General features: G+C 37.0%; 1 pseudogene; it reads left to right on the forward strand.

Annotated features, from left to right (window-relative positions):
- The first annotated feature begins 9,920 nt into the window (after positions 1-9,920).
- On the forward strand, positions 9,921-10,724 carry LOC109679957 (porphobilinogen deaminase pseudogene; annotated as a pseudogene).
- The last annotated feature ends 13,875 nt before the right edge of the window (positions 10,725-24,599 follow it).

Here is a 24,599-nt window from a genome sequence, read left to right on the forward strand (position 1 = left end):
AAAGGGAAAAAAAAGCCTCTGTGCCCTAAAGTCTGGCTCCACTCACGTAGCATTGGCAGTCCAGTATAAGCCCCCAGCTGGCCCCTGAGTTCTCTCTGGTTGTCTGCCTTACAGTTGTAATGGGCTCGGAGCTTTTCTTCAGTTTCCCGAAGGAGAAACCCTCCTTAACGAGAGAGAGAGAGAGAGAGAGAGAAGGTCAGCCTGAGAGGTCCACTGTAGCTAGGCCATGGCCTGGGGAGGGGAATTTCCTGGAGAATAAACTCCATCAGAGTGCTGGATGGTCACAGTCACATTCCTAGGCAGTCTTTCCCAGTTTGGCACAACTAATACCAACCTCAGGTGAAGGCTTGTCCCTTTGTGGTTGCTAAATATGATGCACAGATGGCACGTGCAGGAATTTCAGGTGCTCAGGGTCCTTGAGCCTGCTCTGAGAGTGAAAGCATAGATAGACTCCAGCAGCAGAGATTGGAAAGATTTTATTTGTAGAGAAGAGAAGAGAAAGACTGCATGTTGGGGCATGCAGGGGGACCCAGAAACCAGTGGTCCCATGGGTCAAGGTGAGGAGTGGGTTTTATAGCCTTTTTGTGCTTTGCCTGAGGGCAGAGATGTCTTTCAGATGTTGATTGGTCTTCCTGTGAAGGAGAAATGTCTCCTTGACCTCCTGTGGTCTGTCCTTCATTATGACTGAAGTCCTTATTAAAAGAAACAAAAGGGAAAGTTGGACACAGAGACAGACACACAGAGAAACAAAAAGAGTCAACAATAAGCAAAAAAGAGGAGCTGAACTTATCCTTCCTTGGAATCAATCCCTGCTAAACTTTCCATTTTGAACTTACAGAAGAATGAAATGATGGATTTCCTTAAGCCACTTGATTTGTGGTATTTTTTTCAAGCAAACCTAGCAAACATATAAGAGGTGTTAAATAAATATTATTATTATTTGATTTAGAAAGTAAATGAAAGATGCATGAGTAGTAACCAATAAATCTATGTTCCTAGCAAGAAAAAATTTGACTGGATTACTAAGAACTTAAAATTTATGAATCTCACATCCCCAGTATATTAAACAAGAAATTTCACTTTCAATGCTGATCACTCAAAATTAAACTATAGACCAGTAATCTAATCTTATTCCCCATCTTGTACCTTAGTTATGAGGAGAGGAAATATTTGCAAGAAAAGAAAAGAAAAGACCAGTAAGTATTGAATTTAGCAAACAAAGTGGGCTGTTTTGCTCTGTGCTGTTTTTCAGACAGTGCTACATATAAATAAAGTATATGAATTAAAAATTGAATGTGAATTAGGGTGTACACAAGGATACTAAGTTGAGCTGATTCATAGATGTATTTTCTCCTTTGGGAATACAGAATGAATGAGGCAGACATAATCTCTCACCTTTGAGATTTTCAGTTTAGGCCAGGTACAAACAAAATTTAAAAACTCAACAACTATAATGACTTAAACAATGATAACAAAGGAGTGTAATGAATCTTAGGCTAAGCCAGCGAGGATGGCAGGACTCCAATCTCAATTAGGACCCCTGGAAAGCATTTGTAAGTAAATAATCATTATTCTGAGATGGCAGAATGTGCAGAAATGAAGAGAAAAATAATGATGACATTATGAATCTGTGAGAAAGTAAATTCCACTCACAAAGTGTGAGTAGAATTCCCTGTCTTTGGAAATATAGCTAAAAAGTCACCTTCCCTTGCTTCACTTACCATTACCAAAAAGTTCTTGAGTGGAGTTTTGAAACTTTCTGCAAAACAGGTTGTAGCTTCTGCAGGCAGCTTATCATCTTGGCCTGACACATTAGAAACAAGGTATAAAAATGGGAAGACATGCCTTAGAGACTTGCTTAAACTTCTGCAGTGGAGAGAAACACAGGTCCTATCACCAGAATTGAAACTCCAAGGCAGTGCTTCAGAGATAAAATGATACCAGAAATAGAAGCAAGCAATCATCAAGAGAACAATTTAAAGAACCTGCTGATGACTTAGTCCCACAACCAAACTCAGGCAGAAGAAAATTCAATATTGTTCAATGAAGTAAATAGAGGATTGAGGAAAATAAAATCCTAGTGCCTAAGATAACAATAGTGTTGATGTCTACAGATTCTGCATGGCAGATCCAGTCGGCTGCCACTGCAGAGGTGACTGCACAGTTATACATCAGCTTGAAGCATAATAAACTATTCACTACAGACAGACTCATTCCCAGGATAGTGATTTGGGCAGAAATCCTGTGTTCTGTTCTTTAGGGGAGCACTGCCTTACTGCCAGCAGTCAACTGGACAATGATTTTTTGAGCCAAGAGGAGCTGTTTGCCAGATGGAGATGAAAAAAGGCATAGACATGATTCCTCCATAAGTAGGCCTTAAACTGGACTGATCTCCAAAGCCACCTAAGGAATATGAATATGAGCCACAGGAGGAACATTTGATGATAACCCCTAATGTCCCTTGGAGAAAGCATTAAAGAGATTATAGAAGTCCTACATTGGGAAGCAAAGAACCAAATGTGGCCCTCAAATCTAAGTTATTTGGCCTAAATAATATGGACTCACATGTATTTATTTTTTTTTTTATTTCAATGGTTGCTAACCTTTAAAAACCTGAATTTCAGCCTCTCTGAAAACTTGGAGAGACTGATAAAATTAAAACAAGCACAAAAGGCATTTTTTTAGACAGGGCCATGCATTCCCTAATTGATTGAGTCTTCTTATACTTCCTGTTATGGAGAGAGAAGATTAGTAAATATTGACCAGAGAGCTTGTCACCAGAAAAACAAATATCCAGGAGAGACATGTTAATAAATTCAATAGAAACTGAGCAGATAAGCCAGTTATGGAAGGTAGGAAGTTAAATTTCAAGAGAAGAAAGAAAACAGGGAGATAAAACAAGTTGTGTTATGGGATGGCTTATATCTTTTAATCAGAATAGTGAGAAGAGTCAAGAACCCAGGATGATCCTGCCAAAATAAAAGTCTTTGTATCTGCATATGATAATGTAAAGAAAACATACTTTGTAATGAAGTGATCAGTTATTTGATATTGGGATGTCTGAGGAAGAATGTGCTAGAGACATGTGCTTTCGTGTAACAGACATGTATGCCTAAGGACATATACCACTACTTCAGAGGGCTTCATGATACTGCTGAATAGCTCTCCTTTTCCAGAATCTGATAAATTTAGTGCAAATTTAAAAATCATTGATGTTTATAAAGAAACCTCAGAAATCTGGAAATCAGGCCTGAAATAAGGTGAGAATCTTACTTTCATGGGTTCCTAGGAAAAGGTCTGAGACAATGTAGAGACAATTGGTTGGTGTTTCTGTGCCCTTGCCATAACCAAAAGAGTACAAGCCAAAGCACTGCGTATAAAGCAAGCTTTCCTAAGATCTCAGAAGGTGAGCTTGACTGCCGGCTCAGGACCCTGCTCCTGGACTGGATCCATGATCCATTCTACCACCTGTGTTAACGATTTGTAAGTAATGCTAATGTTTGGTCATCTATTTTTGTTCAGTCTATCTTAAAAATTTCTTGAGGATATTCAAGAGAAAGTCAAACATGAAAAACTTCTAAAACTCTTTTTAAAATGAAATTCAGAGTAATTTCTGCTTCTAGAAATGTAGAATTAATATAATTTTCCCATTCTTCCCACTTAGTATAAATGAAAAGTACTGTAGCTTAAAAACAAAAAATAGCGAATATTCTGAAAGACCAGAAAGAAAAAGGCAGATCAGCTGAGATACAGGAATGGGAAAGGGCAGCTCTCTCCACCCCAAGAAGTCTCCACTAGTACAAGTAGGGGTGACATCTTTACTTCCGAACAACAGTGGAAGTTCTGACTTTCTACTGGGCCTCTGATATCACTCCTGTGGTGAGAAATGGGTGCCTTATTACTTCCCTGCCAACTGGGAGTGGATGTGTTGGCTCTTCATTGGCTTTCATTAATCACCATCAACCAGCAGCCTCTGATACTATGCCAGCAGGGATGCTAGGAGCCTCATAAGGGTGGAAGTTTATGTTTGTCACTAAGCCTTTCTTGATCTCAGTGCTGGCAATGGGGTAGGGCCACCATAGTTTTGGTTTGAATAGAGTAGTTATTGTCTAAAAGCTATCTGTCTTTTAGGTTTCTCTTTCCCTGGCCCTATGGGTAAGAGCTTATGTCCATGTCTCTTGGCATTTCCTGCTTGCTACCTTCTTTAACTCCATGTCTGTAATATATGTGGCAGAAAGAATTCCCAGGTATAATGGGTTGATTAGTGTATCCCCACAAACATCATGTCCACTTAAAACCTCAGAATGTATGCTTATTTGGAAACAGTATCTCTGCAGATGTAATTGAGTTAAAATGAGTTCACACTGGATTAAGGATCTATAAAAAATGAAATTGAAAAAGAAGAAAAAAACTATTCCTATTTGAAAATAAGGTGATTTTCTTTGTACCAATTTCAAAGGTATCTGGAAAAATTCTCAAGTTATTTAGCCAGATTGAGGGATATAAGATTACATATAGAAGTTTCCTATGTTGCCACATACTAGCAGTGAACACATGGTCACGAATTTAAAATACAACATCATTTAAAACTGTTCAAAAATGAAATACTTAGGTGAAAAAAATCTGATATAACATATGCAGAACTTGTGAACAAAAGCTATAAAACACTTATGAAACAAATCAAAGATTTAAACAAATGAAGAGACATACTATTATCATGGACAGAAGTAACAATGTTAAAATACAGATTTTAATCCTATCAAAATCTAAGCAAGAATCTTTGTAGATGCACAAGATTGTTCTAACGTGTTGAAAACCTACATACAAGTTTTAGAAAGAAGAATAAAGTGGGAGAATTAGGCTACCTGGCTGCAAGATTTATTACATAGATGTAGGAAACAACACTGTACAGTTCTGGCAGAACACACAAGTAGAACAATTGAAACGAATAAAGAATTTAAAAATAGACGCAAAACACCCTCTGCACTCCTGACCAAATATGGAAAATGATTCAGTGAAGGGAGTATTGCCTTATTGGTTTGAAACAACTGGATATTCATAGGCAAAAAAGAATTTCTCATATTTTATATAAAATTAACTTCAGCTGGATGATGACCTAGCAATACAAAATGTTAAAAATGGAGCCAATGTTTGAGATCCAAGATTAGACATCAAGCTCTGAATCATCATACAAAAAGCAGCATAATGTATAAAAAAGGGGAAATTGATTAAACATTTTAAACAGACAAAATGAAATACCTTTGCTGTGTGAAAGACCTTGAGAATTTGAAGATGAAAGCCACAAAGTGAGAGAAATAATATTGCAAGTCCTGCTTAACAAGGGACAAGAATTTAGAATACATAAACTGCTCACAAAATTGATCATTGTTAACAAAGCAAAAGACAGACACATTTCATTAGAGGACATGCAAGTGGAAATAAGCCCTTGAAAAATGTTCACTATTATTACCATTGATGAAATACAAATTAAGACCACAGTAAGCTATTACTACATACTTCTCAAAATGCCTAAGCAACAAATAACACTACCATCAAATACTGGCAAAGATTCAGAGTAATTTATACATTGCTGATATGAATAAAAAGTTTCTCAGCCACTCTGGAAAATACTTTGCAGTTTCCTAAACAAAAACTGAAGAAACAACTACCATATAACTCAGTAACTGTACTTTGCAGCATTTGTTACAGAGAAACTAAAACATGTTCACACAAAAGCCTGAATATGTATGTTTATAACTTTTTTTCATAATAGCAAAGAACTGTAAATGGAATATCATTCAGCAATGTAAGGTACCAAACCATTTATACATGTCATGATTTGGATGAATCTTTAGAGAATTATCTTGAATGAAAAAGACTTAATGGAGGAGGTCCCATGCTACATGTTTTCATAAATTTAACATCAATGAAATGACAAGAATATAGAAATGGAGACGAGAAGAGTGGTTTAAGGAATCAAGGAAGGAATTGAAACGAAAATGAAATGAGAGCTGGAGGCATGACTCATGTGATACAGCACCTGCCTACTAAACATGAGGCCCTAAGTTCAAATCCCAGAACTGCCACAAAAATTAAATTGAAAATGAAGTGACATGAATGTGGCTCTCAAAGGGCAGCATGAGAGACCTTTGTGGTAATCAGACTGTTCTGTATCTAGACTATTTTGGTATCAATATACTGCTTGTGGTATCGAACTACACTTTAATAAGATAAAGGGCACACCATTTCTCTCTGAATTTTTTCTTATAACTGCCTATAAATTTACATTTGTAGCAAAATTTAAAAAGTAAAATTTGAAATAGTTCAAAAAGTGAATAGTATAAAAAATAAGGCACTTATATACCCCAGACTTACACATATTAATATAATTGTAAAGAAAAATGAAAGTACATAAATATGTCTGTCTTTTCCTCCCATTTTTCTCTCTTTATATGTTAACACACCTGTGGTTATGCATTTATTTAGAAATATAACTAACTGAAAACTATAAATGATATTGGTTATTCAATGAGTTTTGATGAGGTACAATATACAAGCAGTAAAACTGATTTAAATACCAAGTCTGATGAGCTGTAACAAATAAATAAATCCATACAAGATATGAAGGGTGTCTATCACTCTCCCAAAGTGTTTTCCACTCCCTTTCAGTCCACCTTTCCCAATCCTAGCCATAAAGAACATGAATAATACTGCTTTGAGTGCTTGTTATAAACACTGGTATAAATTCACCTCATGATCTCTTTTTGCAAGTCATTTCCAGGACTTCTATGCTTCCTCCTCCTGTCAGATCTTGCTCAAGCTCTGTCCTCTCTTTCCTGCTATTCTAAATGCATTTGCGACTTCCTGAACCATTTCCTGACACTTTAAGCAAAGACTTTTCTTTTCCTTGAAGGAATTTTAATATTAAGTGCTTTTTAATTAGATCTACAGAAAACACACAAGTTTGGGCATTAGGGCACCCCAGCTATTCTGGGGGATTTTCTTTAAAGGCCTGAGTCTGAGAACCCAGAATGAACTATCTTTTAGGCAGTGTTTTACCAGGTTTATGGTTAAAATCTCAGGATAGTTGGAACAAATCCAGGCCTATCACTTTTTGTATTTCTGTACTGAAGGTTGAACCCAGGGTCTTACAAATAAGCAAGGGCTCTATCACTAGAAGTGTACACGAAGTAGTACCCTCACACCATTTTTTGTTTGATTGCACGTTTATGAGACATGGTCTCACTAACTCTGCCCAGATCATCCTCAAACTCAGGATTCTGTTACCTCTGCCTCCTGAGTAGCTACGATTATAGACATGTATTTCCTTATGATATATCCATATATGCATGCAATGTAGCTTAATAAAATTCACCCCCATATTACCCATTTTTATCTCTCCTTACCCACTTTTCCATTTACAATTTTAATGAAATTGTTTTATGTTCATACATGCATACAAAGTACTTTGATAATATTCACTACCTTATCACCCTTTCCTTTTGCCCTCCCACTGTTTCCTCCCCCATTAAAAACACTCTGGAGTCCTTTTATATTCATATTATTATTATTTTATTTAGGTCTAGATTCTTCATATGAGAGAGAGCATGGTGGTGTTTGGAGTCTGGCTCAATTTACTTAACAAGATCTCATTCCATCCATTTTCCTGAAAATGACATAATCTTATTATTTACAGCTGAATAATACTCCATTGTTTTTCTTCATCCGTCCGTCAGTTGGTGAATGGGTATCTGGACTGATTCCATCGTGTGGCAATTATGAATAGTTCTGTTATAAACAACACGGGTGTGCAGGTAGCTCTTTTGTGTGCTTAACATTCCTTTGGATGTAAGTCCAGGAACAGAGAGCGCTGGTCCACAGGCTGCAAGACTAGCTCAGGCTCTACATGCGCTCAGGTTCCGCCAGTCTGAGCCCACAGGGACCTTCGCAGCACCGCACGACCCCCTTCTTGAGCCCAGTCACTCTGTTAACAGAGACCCGGCTGTAAGGGCAGCCTTCTTATTCCTTAGCCTGCCTGTGAGCTCTGGGCTTTGGCACCTGCAACCTACAGAGCTGGGTGTGGAGGTCACTGACTGACTGCCAGGAGCAGTGATGTTGCACATGCCCATCCACTCCTGTCCAGCCTGCCTGAGAGCAGTGGAATTTCTTTGCTGGTGCAGACATGGCAGGCACTGAGCTCAGAGGAAGAAGCTCTGGATCCCAGCACTAGCTGTCTGTTCATTATTAGCTGTGATCCTGAGCAAAACATCTCAGCCCTCAGTGGTAACCTTTGCTTCTGTAACACGTTGTAGAAGAGGTACCCACCCTGTCTACCTAATAGAATTGTATGTTGTGAGGACAATATTGCCAAAGCAATAGCGCTAGCTTATAAATGATGAATAATTTTTTCTTCTTGGTTGTAAGGGAGTTTGAACGCAGTGCATGGAAGTCGTAAGCAAGTGCTCTTCCACTTGAGCCACTCCCTCAGCTCTTTTTGCTTTTAGTTTTTTTTGGGGGGGGTTGTTTGTTTCTTTTTTGTGTGTGTGCTGATATTGGGGTTTGAACTCAGGGCCTAATGCTTGCTAGGCAGGCGCTCTACCATTTGAGCCCCTCTGCTCTTTTTTATGTTGGGTATTTTCGAGGTAGGGTCTCTAGAACTATTTGCCTGGGCTGGCTTACATCCTTGATCCTCCTGATCTGAATAGTTAGGATTACAGGCATGAGCCACCAGGATCCAGCTCAAAGACTTACATTTTTAATGGAACAATTTGACTTGAGTATGTGCAAATTCAATTAATGTAAAGGATTGTTTGAACCTAGAAATTCTGGGATTTAGATTACTTTCTGTAGGGTTCTCTGTGGCCTAGAATTTTAGTGGCGGTGTTTAACATTACAGGCCTGGGCAAATTTGCAAAGGACCTCCCAGATTTATTGGAGGAGTAGTCATAATAGACTGAAGTACAATAGCACAAGCTCTCACTTCCAGCAACAGAGGCTCCAGATGTCTGACTGCAGAAGAATCCATGGGATCAAGACCTCACAGCCGGAAAGTTGACAGTTGGCTCCTGTTTAATGGAGAAAGAAATAAGACCTCTGTCTCAGACTAAAGAACCCAGTTCCACCTGCTGAATGTCTTTGTCCAAGGTGCCCTGGCAGGAGGAAGATGTGTGTCCCTTTGAATTCTTGGCATGGGCTCTGATACCCCAAATATAGCTGGGGTATATTTACATGTTAGTGAAACTAGAGGCAGCGCAATAGGCAAATAAATGTCAGGCAGTTCAGCCTCATAGTCTTATAGGACATAGGAAGTAGAAGAGAGCCCTCCATTTCATAGACGATCAAACAAACCCAGGGAGAGGACTACACATCAGATCAGTTGACCCCTGTCTTATAAGGGTGCACTGCAGCCAGATTAAGGGACCCTTAGTGTGGCAGCTATGGGTGCTCTCAACATCTTCATGACATTGAAGCTTTCTCTAGTGGCTGCTCTGTTGTAGATGGTGAACCCGTTCTCCAGTGATGTGTGGCTCCAGCTATCCTGCCCCAGCCTGCTGCAGGCCCCACCCTCCCTGTAGCCAAGCTGATGGACTTTATCTCTTTACCCCTCTGACTGTGTGTAGCCCTCCCACTGAGAATTGCCTTGGCCAGGGTGGGCCTTGGGGTTCAGTGTCTTGGTTACTGTCACAGCAGCAGCAGTGTGGATTCCCTCTGATCTCTGTTTCTGTGGATCCCAGAGAGGGCAGTAGGTACTGAGGAAGGGTAAGGGATTAGTATTGGAGTATTCCCAACTCTGAGGCTCAGCTGGCCACACACAACCCAAGGGAAAGGTTCTTTTCTTCTATGCCAGTGGTTTGGTTCTTGGACAAGGTGTTGGAGAACAGAGGGCATTGTGACCTGGGGACTTTTTCTACAGGAAGAAGATGAGAGTCATTTGAGTGGGCACTGATAAGAGCCAGCTGGCTTGTATACAGACAGACAGTGTGGTGGCAATGCAGAAAGCCTTCTGCCCTGGCGTGCAGTTTGAAATCATTTCTATGGCACCACAGGGGACAAGATTCTTGATATTGCACTTTCCAAGACTGGAGAGTAGAGCCTGTTTACCAAAGAGCTGGAATATACCCTGGGGAAAAATGAAGTGGACCTGGTTGTTGATTCCCTGAAGGACCTGCCTACCATGCTACATCTTGGCTTCACAATTAGAGCCATCTATAAGTGGGAAACCCCCTGTGATGTTGTTGTCTTTCACCCAAATTTGTTGGGAAGACCCTAGAAACCTTGACAGAGAGGAGTGTAGTGGGAATCAGCTCCCTGCAGAGAGCAGTCCAGCTGCAGAATTTCCACATCTGGAGTACATGATCCTGAGACTCTGCTTCACTGCATTGTGAAAGGGCCTTCCTGAGGCACCTGGAAGGAGGCTGCAGTGTACCAGTAGCAGTGCATACAGTAATGAAGGACGGGCAACTGTACCTGATTGGGGGAGTCTGGAATCTAGATGGCTCAAATAGCATGCAAGAGGCCATGCACTCTACCATCCATGTCCCTGCCTAGCGTGGAGATGGCCCAGAGGATGATCGACAGTTGGTCGGCATCACTGCCTAGAACATTCCATGAGGAGCCCAGCTGTCTGCCTAGAGAGCTTGGGAGCCAGCCTGGCCACCTTGTTCCTGAACAAAGGAGCCAAGAACATCCTGGATGTTGCACAGCAGCTTAATGATGTCCGCTAACTGGTATGTGGGGCATAGGTGCCTGGGTTGCCACTTTCCAGTGCCTATATCGGCTTTCAATGCCCTGTGTTCACTAACTGGGGGAGTGATTACTTCAGTACATTGAACTGCACGGTCTGAGACTTCCAGTGACATGTTTCACCTTGGGGCCGTGATTACTGCCTTGTCTCCTCAGTTGGTGGGGGCTTCATTTCTTTAGAGAAAAAGTCCAAGCTACAGCCTTTGAATGTAACCAACCTTGCTAATAAACCAGCTCTAAAGGTGGTCGTTGTTTGGGTGGGGGTGGGGGAGATATGAATAAAACCCAAACCCTTTTAATCCTTAAAAAAAAAATTAAGTTCAGGAGTCATATGGCAGGATACAGGGTAGTTTTATTTTTAGTTTTTTGAGACACCTCCATAATGCTTTCCACAGTGGTTGCAATAATTTGCATTCTATCAACAGGGTACAAAGAGTTCTTTCCCATTCCCCAACCTTGCCAACATTGTTTGTCATTTTTTTCCTGTCCTAGGTGAGATGGAACATCAGTGCTGAGTTGTCTTGAATTTCCTTTATGGCTAGGGATGCTGAGCATTTCCACATGTATTTATTTGTTCTTTGTACTTCTTGGGAGGACTGTATGTTTAATTGTATTTGCACATTTATTAATTGGATTATTTGTTCTTTTTGGTATTTAATTGTTTGAGTTCTTTATGTATTCTGAATATTAACTTTTTATCCAAGGAATATCTGGGAAAGATTGTTTTTTCCATTTTGTGGAGTGTCTGTTCATTCTGTAATTGTTTTCTTTCTTATGTAGAAGCTTTGTAATATGATGCAATCCCATTTGTCCATCCTTTCTCTTATTTCCCGAGCAATGGGAGTCCTATTCGGAAAGTCATTGCTTATATGTTAACTGTTTTCCAGTAGTAATTTCTCAGTTTCAGGTCTTACATTAAGGTCTTAGATCAATTTTGACCTGATTTTTATGCCAGATGAGAGATAGGAATTAAATCAGACATCTTTAGCTGTGTGAGTTTATTTCTGGGTCTTCTATCCGATTCTATTGGTCTATGAAATGTCTGTCTTAATGCCAGTATCATGCTGTTTTTTTCTACTATGGCTCTACAGTATAACTTGAAGTCAGGTATTGTGATACTTCCAGCATTGTTCTTTTAGCTGAAGATTGCTTTAGGTATTCAGGGTCTTTTACACTTTCATATGACTTTTAGGATTGATTTTTCTATTTCTGTGAAAAATTATATTGGAATGTTTGTGGTGATTTCAATGAATCTATAGATCGCTTTCAGTAGTGAATCCATGTTTCACATTACTAATTCTCCCAATCCATGAACATGGGAGAATTTTGCATCTTCAAGTGTATTCAATTTCTTTCTCCAATGTTTCATAATTTTTAGAGGTCATTCACTTCCTTAGATAGTATATTCCTAAGTAATTTTTTCAGGCTATCATGAAGGGCATTTTTTTCCTGATTTCTTCCTTAGTCTGTTAACTAATGACATACAGAAAAGCAACTTATTTTTCTATGTCGATTTTATATCCTGCTACATTGCCAAAAGTCTTCTTTAGAAAGATTTACAAATCCTTAGCCAAACTAACCAAAAGAAAGAAGAGAAGACTCAAATTAATAAAATTAGGGACAAAAGATATGATAAACACCAATGAAATTCAGAGAATCATTAGTGAACATTTTGAAAACTTATACTTAGAAATAAATAAATTTCTAGATGCATATGGCCTACCAAAACTGAATTAAGTGAATTTAAACCACTTAAACAAATCTGTAACAAGCATGACATAAAAGCAGTATTAAAAAGTCTCCCAACAAAGAAAAAGCTAGGTCTGGATGGATTCACTGCTGAATTCTACCACACCTTTAAAGAAGAACTATACAATGTGCCTCAAACTTTATCATAATATAAAAAAGGGAAAGAATGCTGCAAAGCCCTTTCTAATAGCCCAACATTACTGCAATATCAAAACCAGGTAAGTACATAACAAAAATGTACATTGTAGGCCAGTTTTCTTGATGAATTTAGGTGCAAAAATTCTAAAAAAAACACTTGCAAATTGAATCTTACACACATTTAGAGGACCATGCACCAGGGATGTATTCCAGGGATTCCAGGGATACAAAGATGGCTCAACATGCAAAAATCAATAAGTCTAATATGACACATGAATAAAATGCAAAAATCACATGATTACAAGTTCAATATCCGTTCATGATAAAATCCCTGAGGAAACTAGGAATAGAAGGAATGTACCTCAACATAAAAAACTAAAGTAAGGATTGTACTAAATGCAGGGGCAGTGAGTGAAACCATTCTTCCAATATCAGGAGAAGACAAGAGTGTCCACTCTCTCCACTCTTACTCAGTATAGTGCGTGACGTTTTAGCCAGAAAAATAAGGCAGTAGAGAGAAATAAAAGGGATGTAAGTGGACAAGGAAGAAGTCAAATTAGTCCTACTTTCAGATGCTGTATCCCTGTACTTAAAAGACCGTAAAAGCTCCCCTCACTACTTTTAACAGTTCATTGTAGAGTCTTTATAGTTGGGTGCAGAAGCAAAAGCAAGGGTAGAATATTTAATATGGTTAGAATGAGATCTTTGCCAAGCCATGAGGAATCCTACAAAGGCAGGAAGAGAGGATATTATTCTGTCGTTTATGGGCAGAGTGGTTATAGATCTTCCTGAAATGATAAAATCGGAGGTAGACCCACCTCCTCTTGAATCCCGCAGGCAAGCTTGTATTTCAGGACATGAAAACTCCAAGGATGATTGCTAAGTATGCTGGCAGAGAACATATGCCACATATGAAAAAAAAATTCTCTGGAAGATGACCTCAGTTCTGCTTCCAGTGCTCAGTAGCGGAAACTCAATGTGGTCAGAGAAGTTAAAGAGGAAAATCAGGGGCTGGGAGAATGACTGAGGTGGTAGAGCACCTGCCTGATAAGCATGAAGCCCTGAGTTCACACCCCAGTTCCTTCAAAAAATATATTTAAAAAAAGAGGCAAAGAGGGAAATTAGGAGAGCAAAATGGCACTTCTGCAAGTAGTGAAAACTTGGAAAAATTCAATAAACACAAACATCTTCAGTGTAAGAGGAGATGCCAAACAAAGACTTGTTGCTTCATTAGGCTTTGATGATAAATTAACCAAGGGAAAATCATCCCTACACTGATTTTCAAAAGTAAGAACTCTTCTGAAATAGCCTTGCTAGAACTTATATCTTTCTGAGATGCTTCAGCCTTTAGGCTTGATTATTTGTGAAAATACCCTGAGGTAAAATGGAGTAAAACTTGCATTTAAATTTTCAGAAGTTACTTACAGTCCGAATATAACTTCTGTACTGGTACAATTATAAGCAAATACATTTAAAAAATGCATCTTTAAGATAGGTGAGTGGATCTGACCTATTCAGGGAAAACTAATTGAACATTTGAGAAGTGTTTTAATGAGAATTCTGAGTCCTGTGATCTCTACCTTCTATCATGAATAGTCCCTTCCCCTTGAATGTGGGTGGGACCTCTGCCTTACTTATAAAGGTTACAGTATGGCAAAAGTAATCAGGATGTCACTCTATTGATTAGGATATTTTATATGACAAAGATGGTAAGATGTGTCTCCCATGATTGCATTATATGATATTTCATTTTAGCAGATTGGTGAGCAAGATATTCTGGGCTTTGAAGAGAAAACTCTAATTTTGAAAATTGTTTATGTTTTGAATTTTACACATACCAAGGAAAAGTGTGGCAGCTTGTGTGGCATTGCCCTCAATCATGTAATTGCAAGGAAATTAATTCTCCCAACAACATGATTGAGCTTAGATGTGGATTTTTCCCTAGTCAGTCCTACATATCAGTGTGCAGTGTAGCCACTATTTTGATTGCAGAATATATCCTGAGATTCTAAGCAGAGGAACCACTGAAATTGTGCAATAATGAATACATTAAGGTAGGTATTTAAACAATTAGCCATTAGTGCTGAGAACTCAAAATGATATCAGTCTTGATAAAAATGAACTAAAGTGTTATAAAATGGATTAATTCACTGATTTCTTTTTCAGTGTGAGCTCATTTATGTGAGATGATTTTTTTTAGAATGGGTGCAGATCTATTAGAGTGTAAGACTATAGAATATTGATATGGTAATATAATACCAAGCTGTTCTCCAGTTCTAAAAGTTTCAAAGTTATTTATTTATTTATATTTTGCAGTGCTAGAGATCAAGCTCCACACAGGGGAATAGGAAGCCTTCTGTGATTGAGATGCACCAATAACCCCCGAAAACAGATTATTTTGGTGGTAATGGGATTTGAACACAGGGTTTACTTCTTGGGTCATGACTCCAGCCCTTTTTTTTTGCCCAGGCATGTCTGGACTGTGATCTTATTATTCTACTTTTCCCACCTTTGCTGTGATGACAGGTATGTAGTACCACACACAGCTGTTTTCCATTTAATGGGGGTCTCACAAACTCCCTGCCTCATCTGGCTTGGATTCTGAATCCTACTGATACCAGCCTCCAAAATAGCTAGGATTACAAGTGTGAACCACTTGTGCTTGGCTAACATTTTTTTCATTTTTAGCTAAAGACCACAGGCTTCTGAATTATCAATAGAATCTGATAGACTACTTTCTACATTTTTTTAGTAAAAGGATATTTTTATAGGCTTAAAATGAAATCAGCTGTACTTTCTCTTTGAGGAGCTGTATATAATAAAATACTTCATAAGAGACAATGGAAATTCTACATACATATAAATATGGAACAATGAAACCTGTTGAAGCCATTTTAAGAAGGGGAAGTGAAGGAAAGAAAAACAATGGAAGAGATGAACCAAGCCTGAGTATATTAAATGCATACATGGAAAATAAAAATGTTTAAAAAGACAAAAAAGAGACAAGGGAGAAATGAATTGTATAACAGAAAATTATACCAAATTAATTAATTTTTTAAAATTTTATGTGGGCTTTTTAAAAATTATTGTTGTCCTGGGGGTACATTGTGACATTTACAAAAGTTCTTACACTATATCTTAGTTGAAATGATATATCTCCTTTAAAATGGAGCAAGAAAAGATTTGGTAAACATAATTTTTCCAAAAACTGATCTTAAGAGTAAATGTAATCTTTTATTTATATGATGATAATTCAGTTACAAAGATTCAAAATTGAGGTTGTCAAGTAGCCATATTTTTATTTCTTTAAAATATCTGAAATTATGTGCCATACAATGCATTTGCAGCATTGTAACACACATAGGCTGCATTTGGCTGGCTTTTATGTTATATGAGTTGTTCGTAAGGAGGAAGGTACATGTACCATACATCACATCAAGGTATTTTCAGAAAAAAATCATTCTGAATAAATTCTAAAAATTGTTATACATGGAATAATTTTGTTTATTCTAAATTTTAATGTCTGATGTTTTTGGATAATTTTTAATAGATTTGGGGGGAGTGGCTTATAAAGCAATACCTATGGACATGAGAATATATAGTTAAACAATAAGGGACAGGGAATCAATAAGAATGATCTACGTAAAGTGGAAAAACACAATGTTGGAAATAAAAGCAAATTAAAATAAGGGAGTGGATTTGAAACACAGACAAGTGGAGAATTTTAAAAGGCGAAAGATTTATGTGATCTGAAGAGAAACCAGAGTATAAGTGGAGAATTTTAAACAAAGTTTGAGGGCCATTTATTAAATATTTCAGGGCTGTGGTACACCAGATGTTCTGATTAGTATAAAAAACAATTTCGGTGGGAAAGAGATTGAGGTTTCTTTATCTTTTATTTACAAGGTACTAAGATACCATCTGATTCTGTAAACTCTGGCATCAATTGAAAGGTGTCAGGCAGATGCTATATATTTCAAAAAAAAGGAAAGTAAAATTGCAGATTGCAAAATTTTGATGGACAATGTTGCACTTAAAATATTCTCTGTTTTGGCAATATAGCTGGGATACTATAATTACTGACAAAAATGTGATTTGTAACGTGTATATAAAAGTGGAATATAACAAAGTTTGGTGACGAGGGCAATAAATCATATTTATTAACATAATTTCATGGTTTAAAAATTGAAAATTTGTATTTCTTCTCCTGTAACGTAGAGGAGAATTCTCCTACTTGAATTGGTAAAACAGAAGCTGGAGTTCAGTATAGTTCAGAAGCAGTGGGGAAAGATGGCAGCTACATAGGTGGCTAATGTAGTAAAGGATCTGAAAACAGAAGAGGTAACCAGAAGCAGTAGGGTGTCCACAGGACATCCTGAAACAGCCCTGCTGGAATATTACCACCAACTGTCCCCACCCCTGTGTAAGGAAAATTAGACAAAGTCAGCTCCTTGTCAATATGTGGCAGAAGGTAGAAATGGATTCCAATAAGATCCCGAAAGGAGGAAAGGTGAGAGGCTAAAATAAAAAAAAAAATCCAACTGGTGGGTTTCCTGAGAATAATATATGATGTGAAGAGAGACTTGCATATTCTACCATGAAGTTTATAGACTCTCAGTTGCTTACAGCCTCCTGATGTACCATGTACCTTTAATACAGCAACTTTTAGAATATATGCATTTAAATAAGACAGCCTCTGCCCAAGATAACCGGATATCTCCTATGTCTTTGGGTCACAGATTTGATCATTGTAAGAAGGGGACTAAGGCAGAAAGATAAAAGTAGAAGAGATGAACCAATTCAGGTTGTAATGCATACATACATGGGAATGTGTAAAAGTCCTTGGATAGCTATCTTAAACAAACAAAAATGTCGTTTGTTTTTCTTTAACAAAATCAGAGAACAGGAAGGTGGAACAGGTCTTGTCTGAGGGGGGTTGCTACCAGTGTAAGGGGGGAAAATGTCAAGAAATGGTGTAAAAGGCTGACTATGATTCACATTTACACAGGTATGTAAATGGAAGATAATACTTGTCAAAACTACTCCAGGAATGGGGAGAGGTGGGGATAAAGGAGAATGATGGAGGGGATGAATTTAAGTATGGTATTTTTGATATATTGTGAGAACTTTTATAAATGTACCCCAGCACAATTAGAAAGAAATAAAAATAAAATAAATATTGTCCTAATTGTAACACATATGCCTGTTCCAATCTTGTTTACTAAATTTGCATGGTGTTGAAATTTGTTATATAATTACCAATTTCTTTTCTGCTTTATCTATCACTATAACTTACATTTTAGATGTTGCTCTTGAGAAAGGAACATATCTGAGTTTTGTTATTAAATGTTTTAACTGAAAAAAAGTTGACATCTCCAAAAAGTAGTACTGTCTATACCTTATTTTACTGGTGATGGATGGAGTAAATATAATGCTCTGACTGCCTGGGCACAGTGAGCACATGGTAGAGGACACATTTTATATGGCTTCTCATGGTCTCTTTTCTGCCAGGAAGCCCTATTCAACCATCTCCATCCTGGCGAAGTAGTATTAATCATTCAAATTTCATTCCTAGTCAGTTATTCTGAGTGTTTATGAGCAAACTCTCAGTTTGGATTCCAAGTCTATGTAGCTTATACTGGTATTACAATTTCATAATATACTTAATTTTGAATATATGTGTTTTCTCACTAGCCTTAGTTTCTTTTTTTTTTCTTTTATTATTCATATGTGCATACAAGGCTTGGGTCATTTCTCCCCCCTGCCCCCACCCCCTCCCTTACCACCCACTCCACCCCCTCCCTCTCCCCCCCACCCCCTCAATACCCAGCAGAAACAATTTTGCCCTGGTCTTAGCCTGGTCTTTTGGGCCAGGCTAACCTCACTCAGAATGATGTTCTCCAATTCCATGCATTTACCAGCGAATGATAACATTTCGTTCTTCTTCATGGCTACATAAAATTCCATTGTGTATAGATACCAGCTGGTGCAGAGAATCTCCACTTCACATTAGACTTGGTTTCTTAAAGTCATTGACTATAACTTATAAATATTTGTTTGCTACATGACACAGCCTTGCCTGATCTTTGGTTTATTTTTGGATACTTAGGGATTGTTGTGTGCTATTCAACTTTTGTGGATTCCTGGCATCTTATACCGTTTTCAGCACTTCAGTATGTGTTCAGTGAAAACTTGAAAAACACAAGTGGATGGATAGTTGGATACATTAATAAATTAATGTTTGCAACATTTGGAAAAGATCATGTAATGGATGCTAACCTTGGAAACTAAGATTCCTAACTTTGTTAAGATATAAAATATATTTTTTATTTATGCTTTTATTTGAATCATAAAAGGAAAAATAAATGATCAATTACAACTTTAAAAAAATCTAGCAACTGATTCATCTTTACCACCATCAAATAAAGTTTCATGCAGATTATCACTCTGATTTCATAAATAATATATGTTGCCAACATATTAATTTTAGGGGCAAGTAGTAATAAATAAATTTTCATAATTTCATAGCTGATTAATTTGCTTGGAAAGGCAATTCTCGTCCGTCTAGTTTTCTAATAATAACATATACATTAAGATATTTCATTTACTGTTCAAAATGTAACAATATCTAATTCATGTAGATCATTCTGCAAGGGAAAAATGTGAAGGAGTCCTTATCTAGGGTGTTGTGGGACAATACTGGTAAGAATATGGCAAGAGTTGCTAACAAATTGGTTTAGAGACTGAACGGAATTTGCACTTACCTGCGGTTTTCCCACGTACTTGATAAGATAATCACAAAAAGATTGGTTTAAAGTTGAGAGAGAGTCTATCATGGTGCAGGCTTGGAAAAGAAGAACTATAATCATTTCAGGAGTGGGGCATGGCCTCATTCAGATACTTCCTTCCCTGCTACCTCCCTTACGGAACATACTGTGAGAGAATAGTAAACACTCTGGTCTAGGGCACTGGTGAAGAGTGGTGGAAAAAACCCTGTGGAAAAAGTAGGAATGTATACTGGACCAGAACTGCTGCTGGAGGAGAGCTGTCCAAGATATCCACTGATGGTGTTCATTGATATTCCAAGACCAAACCAGTGACTGTAGGGACAGTGTCTGCCTATTACTGAAGTGCCTACACTCTGACACCAGACTAAAAATTAATGTCTAGCAGATTAAAAAGCTCTGTAGAAGAGCCCTAAGGTTCATTGCAAAGAGAAGCTCTAAAACAGAGTGCAGCAGACATGAGATGATAAAACCATTAAGAAACTACATTCTCCCCACCACAAAGTCAACTTACTACTATAGGAATTTTATTAACATGGTGCACTGAAGTCAACAAAAGAACCCAAATTATCCTCAACACAAACCCTAGCAGAAGGAGAGCATGCCAATATTTTTAGCTTGCCCATAATTGAGCTACCTCTGTCTTTTCTGTCTTATTTGAAATTTCTACTTGTTTCAATAAAGCATTGTAAGGTTTATGAAAATTCAAGAAGTACCCAAACTACTGCCAAAAGACAACAATAATCAAAAGAACTAGGCCGACAAGTCTTCATGAAAAAAAAAGAAAACATGATGTATCAGTGGGTAACTTTAATTGAAAAGCTTAACATATAAGAATGAAATACACAAAAATCCTAGATAAAAATACAAAAAGATAAGAAATGCCATCAACAGGAATTTTAGTAAATTTAACACAGCCAAATAAAAATTCATGAAACTGAAAGTATGTTAAAACAGCAACAACAACACAAAGTGAGAAAATAGAACAGAGAATACATTGGTGGTGGAACAATATCAAATGATCTAGCAAACTTAATTTTGAAATTCCCAAAAGGGTAGAGGGAAAAAATGGAGAGAAGGAATTTTGAGGAAAATAGCGACCGCAAATTTTCCGAAAGTAGTGACAAATAAATACAGACATATCCACACACACACATACACACACACACACATTAACCTAGGCCTATCATGTTGAAAATAAATGAACATTAGAAAAACTTGAAAGTACCTAGAGAAATAAAACACTCATTACATGAAGAGGACCAAGGAAAAAATTACAACGTATTCAGATTTCTCATCTGAAATCATGCAAGCTAGAGCCCAGTAGAGTAGCATCTTTAAAGTGCTAAAATTAAAAACAAAAAAATTTTTATACAAAACATTCGATAACACTAACCTGTATATAACATTAAAAGCAAAGGAGAAATAACTACTTTGTGAGAAGAACATAGTCAAAGAAATCATTTGTTGGTCATTATGCCTGTACTGCAGGATATGCTAAGGAAATTATTCAAGCAGAAATAAAATAATGTCAGACAAAAATGTGGAAAATATGGATGCACAACAAAGAAGATTGTTGGATGTGGAATAAATGCAGAAAAATAGACTTCATTTTTTTCTTTTATTTAACTGCTGTAAAATAACTAATGCAAATATAGTGGCACATTGGAAAATATATCACACAATGTGTATAAACACTAGACTTATTAACATACATTTAAAGCATATGTTAAAATAAGATATGTCACCATACTAACAAGAGGATGGATGAGAATAACATTCAATTGTATGCAGCTTATTCAACGCATCTAAAGGTATGACATTATTTGTGAGTGAACAGTGAATTAATAATAAAGTATATTTTTACTTTTTAATTTTGATAATTTTTGGTGTGCTAGGGATTAATCCTAAAACCTCATTCATGCTAGGCAAGTATTTCTACCACCGAGCTGCATTCCCAGCCTAAAATATTTTTTTTTAAATCCTAGGAACACCACTAAGTCTTTTTAAATTTATAAATAATGTTAGTAGCGGAGATAAATGAGAATTTTTAAAAAACTCAATGAGTTTACTTGTTTTGCTCTATTCACTATTTCAGATTATAGGAAAAATTTTTAGACATGTCTTACTTGTAAATTCCGTTCTTTATAAACTGTAAACTCCATGAGAGCTGGGACACATATGATTTTACATTTGATTGCATTCCAACATTCTAAACTTTACAATAAGTTCTATAAGTACTTGTAAAGTACATGAATAAGCTCACCTCTCTTTGCAAGCAATTATCTCCATCACAAATGCCCTTAGTCCTTTCCACTATCTGGAAATAACTTCACAGGCTTTCAAGACACCCTTTCCTACCTCCTCCTATTCCCTTAACACAAATAGTTAAGGAACTAGAACTACCATAATAAAAGAACAAGAAGCTTAAACAGAAATTTATTTACTCCTAGATCTGGAGAGTGACAGTACGAAACTGAATTGTTGATAGTTTCAGTTTTCTCTTACATCTATCTCTCCCTTTGGCTTGCAGGTGGCTTCCTTAACCTCTGTGTCCTCACAGGGTCTTGCCTTTCTACAAGAGAATCTGTCTCTCTTATCCAAATTTTCTCTTTGGTAAGAACACATTCTACTGACCTTATTTTAAAAGGGATTATGGCCCACATATGAATTTTGAAGAAATACAATTCAATCATAACACTCTGTCAGCACTTGACAAAACAAAAGTGGAGGAATGGGGAAGTCAAACTGTGACAAAACATCATTCCTGACTTAAAGGAAAGCAACGTATTTTAGAGAAGGGATAATCAGCTAATTCTATATCTGCAATGCAATGGAAATTATCCCAATAGCGTTAAGACTTTTTATGACATATAGAATACAACAAGATGTGGAAAACAATTATTTTATATCATTTTTAATTGTTAAACAATCACAATTTGAAATTTTACTTATTAGACATATATGTATCACTTGGTGTTTCAATTTCACTGATTTTTTTGAGCAATGAATGTTGCCTACTTTTAAAAAAAATGTCAAAGTGGCATTTGTGAAATTAAGCACATAATAAGTTTTTCATGTACTCATTTGGCATGTTTGGTACAATTTTTAATTACTGTGTACACAAGTATACTATCTAGAAGCAGCTGAAATCTGATTTAATTACAAATTAACTATAATTATTATGATAAAATTAGCTACAAAAAAGTGTCAGAGAGGCGTAAGAGTTTTCCTTGTAATCATAAGCTAAGAATTCAAGCATAGATATGGAAAATTGGTGTTATTATACATTTTTAAAATGCTTTTCAGCTGACATTTCTTTTAATGTTGCAAAGAATAACCACACATACTCCAGGATGATTGGAGAGGAGGACCTCTTGCTTCTACCCCTCTTCCCAGTTTCTAGGGTACAAGGACAATGACATATCAGACTTAGAGATGACTAATGCATTCGAGGTATAGACAAGACTGGAGAGTTCCTTTAGGAAGTCTAAGCCCGCTCATTCTGGAAGTCATCTCTTAATTCTGCTGATTATTTTTTTTTGCTATGTAAAAGCTTCTTAATTTGGTATAATCCCACTTGTCTATTTTTACTTTTGTTGTCTGTGCCTTTGGAGTCCTGTGGAAAAAACTCTTGCTTGCACCAATGTTTCTAAGTGTTTCTCCTGTGTTTACTTCTGGTCATTTCCTAATTTCAGGTTTACTGTTTATGTCTTTGATTCATTTGAGTGGATTTTTGTGTATGATGAGAGGAAGGGCTTTGTTTTTCTTCATATGTTTGTCTAATTGTGCCAGTATCATTTATTGAAGAGACTGCCTTCTCCCTGCTGTGTGTTCTTTGTGCCTTAGAGTAGCTATTAGGCAAAACAATCTATATTATATTGAAAATGACTAAAAGAGAATTTTCCAATGCATGAAAATAATTAATGTTTCAAGAGTTAGAAATGATTGTTGTCGGGAATTGATTTAAACATTGAATACATAAATTAAATTACTGTCATTTACCCCATGCAGACATAAAAATAATATGTGTCAAAAAAAGAAGAAGGAGGAGGAGCAGAACTAGGAGAAGAAAAGAAAGAGAATAATAAGATTAAAATTTAAGGGTGTCTCTTAGGGACTGATTTTATTTCAGATGAAGTGTCCCTATGTTCCCCAGGCCGTGATATGTAGATGACACACAGGAATTTTTGGGTACTGAGGGTCCTTGGTCTGCTCTTAGATAGAAAGCAAAGATCAGAAAGATTTTATTTGTAGAGAAGAGAAGAGAAAGGCTGCATGAGGGAATGCAGGGGGACCCAGAAACAGGTGGTCCCTGTGGGTCAGATTAGAAATTGGGTTTTATATATATATATATTTTTTTTATTACCCGAGAGCCGAGGTGTCTCTTTGGTGCAAATAGACATTTCCTGGGAAAAGTGTCTCCCGGGCTAATTTTCACCTTTTGGGAACACATGGACCTCCTGCAGTCTGCCCTTCAGCCGGTCTAGAATTTGGAGGTTTAGGTGAGCTCCCTCACCTCAGCCTTCTGAATTCCTGGGATTATAGGTATGTGCCACGGTGTGCAGCAGCTATGATGCTTGGTTTCTTTTTGCCCAGAATGGAGGCTTCAGTCCCCAAATTCAACTCTCCTGAAATGTGACCTGTAATTTCCCCTTAACTCTCTTCTTTCAAAGTATTTAACTATCTTAAAATATACGTATTACTTTTGTTAAAGGAACACATGCCAATTGGAAATGATTTTAACAATAGAAGTTAGAGTGCCACTTTAAACTCTTACCTAAAAACTAACTTCTGTAAGCATTTAATTAAATATGTTTTTGAGAAAATTACATAAAATTATTTTATGCTGATTTTACAAGACCAACCCACAACAACTAAAATCTTTTTTGAGGCATCATACCCAGGTTTTCTAAGGAAAGTAGGTACACGGAGAACACAGCAATGGAACTTGAAATGGAAGCTCATGCCAGCTAACACATTTGCACACAAGCACACCCACACACAGAAACCAAACAGAACAAAGTTAAAACTGTAGCTAACAAAGTGTTTTGGAACACACAGTAGTACCCTTTGTCCAAAAGGTTTATTTTCAATAGTTTCAGTTACCTGTGTGTGTTAAACTGTGTTCTGAAATTATCACATGGAAAATTCCAGAAATAAAGAACTCCTAAGGATTCAGTT

Source organism: Castor canadensis, chromosome 12 (assembly GCF_047511655.1).
Source record: "Castor canadensis chromosome 12, mCasCan1.hap1v2, whole genome shotgun sequence".
NCBI lineage: Eukaryota > Metazoa > Chordata > Mammalia > Rodentia > Castoridae > Castor > Castor canadensis.